This window comes from Meriones unguiculatus, chromosome 17 (genome assembly GCF_030254825.1).
Source record: "Meriones unguiculatus strain TT.TT164.6M chromosome 17, Bangor_MerUng_6.1, whole genome shotgun sequence".
Taxonomy (NCBI): Eukaryota; Metazoa; Chordata; class Mammalia; order Rodentia; family Muridae; genus Meriones; species Meriones unguiculatus.
The window spans coordinates 31,926,335-31,932,864 of record NC_083364.1 but is presented as its reverse complement, the minus strand read 5'-3'; the positions used below and the strand labels follow the sequence as shown (position 1 = coordinate 31,932,864).

Here is a 6,530-nt window from a genome sequence, read left to right as displayed (position 1 = left end):
GAGTTTATCTCCATTTAATTTGATGTTGGCTCTAGGAATGCAGTAAATTGCCTTGTATATGATTAGATATTTCCCTTGTGTTCCTAATCTCTTCAGTACTTACTTTTATCATGAAGGGATGTTAGATTGTGTTAAAGGTGTTTTTATTGTGTTTTTTTTTTGTTTTTTTTTTTTTTTTATGAACCATCCCTGCATCTCTGGGCTGAAGCCTATTCGATGATGGTGGATGATCTTTTTGATGAATTCTTGGTTCAATTTGCAAGTATTTTATGGAGTTTTTTTTTATCTCTGTTCATAAGGGAAATTGGTCTGTAATTTTCTTTCTTTGTTGAGTCTTTATGTGGTTTGTATATCAAGGTACCCACCTTATTACATCAATTTACAGCAGAACTAGGCACATCCTCTTCCACTGAGGACAGACAAGGCAGCCCAGATATGAGAAAGAGATCCAAAGGCAGGCATCAGGGTTAGAGACAGCCCTGGCTCTAATTGTTAGGGGACCCACATAGAGAATGAGCTGCCTATCTGCTACATATGTGTAAGGGGCCTAGTTCTAGCCCACGTACTCTCTTTGGTTGATGTATCAGTCTCTGTGTGCTAACATAGTCCCAGATTAGTTTACTCTGCAGATCTTTCTGTGGTATCCTTGACCCTTCTGGTTCCCTCCATCCTTCCCTCAACACTTCCACAAGACTCCCTGAGTTCCACCTAAAGTTTGGCTGTGGGTCCCTGCATCACTCGTCCATTAGCTGCTGGATGAAGACTCTCAGATGACAGTTATGCTAGGCTCCTCCTGCAAACATGGCAGTGTATTATTAATAGTGTCTGGGGTTGGTTATTTCTCATGGGATGGGACTCAAGTTGGGCCAGTCAGTGGTTGGCCATTCCCTCAATCTTTACTCCATCTTTACCCCTGCCTGTCTTGTAGGCAGGACAAATTTTGGGTCAAAGATTTTATGAGTGTGTTGGTGTCCCCCTTCCTCTCCTGGAAATCCTACCTGACTTCAGTAGGTGGCCACTTCATACCTCCACTGCTAGGAGTCCAAATAGGTTCATCCCTATAGACTTCTGGGAGCCTTACAGTCCCAGGTCTGTGGCTCGTCCCAGAGATACCTCCCCCACCACCACTGATTTCAGTTCTCTTTTCCAGCTCTCTCTCCTCTTGCCTCTCCATACCTGCTCCACATACCAGTTTCCTTCCCAACCCACTCAATTTCCTCTCTCAATCCATAACAGATGTCTACTCATTTCCCCTTCTCAGTGTGATTTAAGCATACTCTTTTGCGCTCTAGTTGTTACTTATTTTTGGGGGGCGTTCTCTGGATTGTAGTATGGTTATCCTGTACTTTATGGCTAATATCCACTTATAAATAAGTGCATACCATGTTTGTCTTTTGGGTCTGGATTAGCTCAACTGTATGGTATATTTTTTAGTTCCACCTTTTTCCTGCAAATGACATAATGTCATTGTTCTTTTATTTTATTACAATTTATTCACTTTGTATCCCAGCTGTAGCCCCCTCCCTCATTCCTCCCAATCAGCCCTTTATCCCTTTTCTCCTCCCTTGCCCCTCATCCTATCCACTGATAGGTGAGGTCCTCCTCCCCTTTCATCATCTGACCCTAGCCTATCAGGTCTCAACAGGATTGGTTGCATTGTCTTCCTCTGTGACCTGGTAAGGCTGCTCCACTTCAGGGTGAGGTGATCAAAGAGCCAAAAACTGAGTTCTTGTCAGAGACAGCTCCTGTTCACCTTATTAGGACGCCCACTTGGATACTGAGCTGCCAAGGGCTATATCTGTGCAGACCTTCTAGGTTATCTCCATGAATGGTCCTTGGTTGGAGTATCAGTCTTAGAAAAGATCCCTTTGCCCAGATTTCTTGGTTCTGTTGTTCTCCTTGTATAGCTCCTGTCCCCTCCAGGTTTTTCTATCTCTCCCTTCTTTAATAAGATTCCCTGCACTCTGCCCAAAGTATGGCTATGAGTCTCAGCATCTGCTTTGATACCCTGTCATTGTTTTGAATAGAGGAGTAGTACTCCATTGTGTAAATGTACTGTATTTTCTTTATCCATTCTTTAGTTGAGGGACCTCTAGGTTTTTTTTCCAGATTCTGGCTATGAAGAATAAAAGTGTTATGAACATAGTTAAGCAGATGTCCTTTTGGTATGGTGGAGCATCTTTTGGGTATATACTCAGGAGTGGTATAGCTGGGTCTTGAGATAAAACTAATCCCAATTTTCTGAGATAGTGCCATATTGATTTCCAGAGTGGTTGTACTAGTTTGCACTCCCATCAACAATAGAGGAGGGTTCCCCTTTTTCCACATCCTCTCCAGCATGTGTTGTCACTTGTATTTTTGATCTCAGCATTTCTGATGGATGTAGGATGGAATCTCAGAGTAGTTTTAATTTGTGTTTCACTGATGACTTTAGATGTTGAATATTTTTTTCTACTTTAAAATGAGTTTATTCTGTTATGTTTTTAAATAGGTTAATTTTTTTAATGCATATTTTTTTATTTCCTAAATTTCTAGCACAATATAACCATAATATAGAAGACTAAGAAATGAGTTAATATTCTTTTTTTTAAATTTTTCATCAATTATACTTTATTCATTCTGCATCCCCCCATAAGCCCCTCCCTCCTCCCCTCCCAATCCCACCCTCCTTCCTCCCTCTGAGGGGAGCAGCCTTACCAGGCCATAGTAGAGGACAATGCAGCCACTTTTGATGTGAACTGATAGACTAAGATCATAAAGGAGAGGAGAACCTCCCCTATCAGTAGATGTTGAATATTTAAGTGCTTCTTGGCCATTAAAGATTCCTCTGTCAAGAACTCTTTGTTTATCTCTGTACCCATTATTTAATTGGGTTCTTTGGTTGTTATTGTTTCATTTCTTCAGTTCTTTATATATTTTGAATATCAGCCCTTTGTCAGTTGTTGGGTTGATGAAGATCTTTTCCCCATTCTGTAGTCTGCTGTTTTGTACTTTTCACAGTGTCTTTTGACTTACATAAGTTTTCAGTTTCATGAGGTCCTATTTATTAATTAATGATCTTAGAGCCTGAGCTGTTGGTGTTCCGTCCTGGAAATTGTCTCTGTGACAATACATTCAAGTATATTCCTTACTTTTTCTTCAATAAGAGTTAGCAGCTTTATTTGTAATAGCTGGAAGCTGGAAACAACCCATATGCTCTTCAGTTGACGAATGGATACATAAATTGTGATACATCTACACAGTGGAATATTACTCAGCAATATAAAACAAGGAAATCATGCAGCAAATGGTGGTAACTGGAAAAGATCATCCTGAGTGAGGCATCCCAGAAGCAGAAATCCACACATGGTATATGCTAACTTATAAGTGGATATTAGACATATAATGTAGGATAAACACACTAAAATCTATACACCTAAAGAAGCTAATCAAGAAGGAAGGCTCTGGCTAAGATGTTCAATCCCCATTAAGAAAGGCAAAGAAGATGGACATCAGAAGAGGGAGAAAACAGGGAACAGGACAGGAGCCTACCACAGAGGGCCTCTGAAAGGCTCTACCATGCAGGGTATCAAAGCAGATATTGAGACTTATAGCCAAACTTTGGATAGAGTGCAGGGAATCTTATGAAAGAAGTAGGAGACAGTAAGACCTGAAGAGGACAGGAGCTCCACAAGGACAGCAACAGAACCAAAAAGTATGGACACAGGGGTCTTCTCTGAGACTGATACTCCAACCAAGGACCATTCAGGGAGATAACTTAGAACCCCTGCACAGATGTAGCCCATGGCAGTTCAGTGTCCAAGTGGGTTCCATAGTAATGGGAACAGGGACTGCCTCTGACAGGAACTGATTGGTTTGCTCTTTGATCACCTCCCCCCTGATGGGGGAGCAGCCTTACCAGGCCACAGAAGATGACAATGCAGCCACTCCTGATGAGACCTGATAGCCTAGGATTAGAAGAAAGGAGAAGAAGTCCTCCCCTATCAGTGGGCTGGGGAAGGGGCATGGGTGGAGAAGGAGGAGGTGTGTTAGAAACTTTTTAGATTTAACATTTTTATTTGAGAATGTATCAGTTTCCTCTATAGTATCATCTACTCCTGAGCTTTCCTCGTCCATCTCTTGTATTCTGTTGGGGATGTTGGTATCTGTAGTTTCTGTTCTCCTATCTAGGTTTCCAACCCCCAAGATTCCCTCTTTTTGTGTTTGTTTGTTTGTTTGTTTGTTATTGCTTCTATTTCCTCTTTCATGTCTTGAACACGTTTATTCATTTCCTTTGCCTTTTTTATTCTATTTTCCTGTATTTCTTTAAGGATTTGTTCATTTCCTCTTTCTTGCTTTTTTGTTTTTTAACCATCACACAAGGAAGCATTTATTTGAGGTTTAACATGAAACCATAAAGTAAATAGTTGTATAAACAGAAATCCATATTAAGTCATAACACAGCAAAGAACAAAGTCAAAAAGAAAGAAACTAATTGGTAGCTATATACAGTGGGACACAATTGTGTCACATACACTACAGTCTTTTTACAAAATAGTCATCTTTTTTTTTTCCATGAATTCCCATTCTATTTTTTTTTCAATGCAGTTTATTCAGGAACATTGAACAATCATCTGACCCTGGGTAAAGCCAGCCCACTTTAAATAGCCTCTGGGTAGCCAACCTCAGCATGCCACGTGGGCAATGCATATAGGTCCACATACATGGAAGCAAGCCAGATCCTCAGCCTTAGCCAAATGTGGAATTGTTCATGACAGAGAGCACTCACCATCGGGAAGGTGGAAGGTGGAAACCAGCTCCATCTTTCAGGTGCGGCATTCCGCAGCTCTCTACAGTTCCCCCTTTTTGTTTTGGACGCATCAGGCAAGAGTAGAGGTCTGATCTCTTAAGTCAAGAGAAAACCAAGTAATTCTCAATGTCATCCTATAAGATGGTTTCTTTACACCTCCAGCTTTCTTCCATCATCCTCGTTTAGTAGGGCTGGAATTATTCCTGTGATTGCCACCCCCTTGGGATGCCTTGCCATAAGTGCTCTTTTTACCTCCATAGTCTGTGCCCTGTCCATATCCATAGTTCCCATAGTATACCCGGTATAATCCTATCTTCCATAGCCACTGTAGTTTTGATCACCACCACTATTATAGTTTCCATGTCTTTGATCACAGTAGTTATTAAATCCTTGGTTCCAGTTTTGACCCTGACCTCTTCCATGTCTCCCAGCACCTCCTCTTTACCAGCTGTGTAGCCCCTCTTCCACCTTTTTGTCATTGCTGTTGCTGCCTGTGTACCTCTTTGGGCTGAACAACTTTCATCTCATTCTTTCCAGAACCTAGTTGATGGTATCTGCTTTCTAACAATTTCTTTACTGGCTCCTCATCTGTGTATGTGATAAAACAGAACCTTCTTCTTTCATTTGTTTTTGTACCCATGGGAAGGTCAATATTTTCTAACTCTCCAAAGTTTCCCGAAATGAAATATTCTTTCATTTGTTGTTCTGAAGAATCTGGACTCGTTTCGCCCACAAAAACTTTTTCACGGGGTTCTTTTTCTTTCCCCTTTAAAACTTTGGCCCTTTTGGGGGTCTATCAGTTTTGCCATCCAGTTTGTGTTCTTTCAGTTCCAAAACCTTATCCACACTAGCAGCATCTTTGAAAAGCACAATCCAAATCCTCTTTATCTTCCAGTGACTGAATCTATTTTAGTTGGACATTCTACAACTTCCCAAATTGAGACAAATATTCAGTCAGCCTCCAAAAAAATTTTTACCATCATCCTGCTGGGTCTTCCTCGCGTTGACCTTGGATCCCTCTGAGAATTCCTCCATGTTGCTGTACTCATTCATGACCTCCATGATGGTGGAATGGTAGGCAAGGTGCACAGTGCTTGTCCCTGGAGCAGCAGTGCTGGAGCATTGTATGGAGCTGGATTTAAAATGGCAGCTGGAGATCCAGTCATTTCCTCTTTAAAGGCCTCTATCATCTTCATAAGATTGGATTTATGGTAATTTTAATGTGCTTCAACTATGTAAGATAATCCAGGGCTTGCTGTTAGAAGGTAGCTGGGTTCTGGTGCTTTATACTGTCCTGGCTCTTGTTGATTGTGTTATTACGCTAGCCTTTAGCCATCTTGTTGACCCTGGTAGCAGCACACCTCCTGGAATGCAGGAAGAGCTGTGGACTAGGAAACTGAGGCACAGGGACAGGGTGGGGGGGGGAGATCACTGCTCCTGGGTTTGCAGGGGCTGTGGGAACATGCCCACCAGTCATGGGGTGAACAGGTCTCTTCTGGTTGTCTCTGGTGCCAGCAGGCCTCTGGGGTTGCAATCAGAGCTGTGGGTTGGGGAATGGAATGCCAGGACAATTTTCTTTTATGATTTTATTGAAAATATTTTTTTTTCTGTGCTATGAACTAGAATTTGTCTTCCTCTATTCTTAGTAATCTTAGGTTTGGTCTGTTCATGCTGTACCAGATTTCTCAGATGCTTTGTGTCAGGATTTTTTAGATTTAACTTTTTTTTTGACTGATATTTT

The 6,530-nt window shown here is 41.4% G+C and overlaps 1 pseudogene; it reads right to left on the bottom strand.

Annotated features, from left to right (window-relative positions):
• Positions 1–4,961: 4,961 nt before the first annotated feature.
• LOC110566811 (heterogeneous nuclear ribonucleoprotein D-like) lies at positions 4,962–5,941 on the bottom strand (annotated as a pseudogene).
• Between the last annotated feature and the right edge of the window lie 589 nt (positions 5,942–6,530).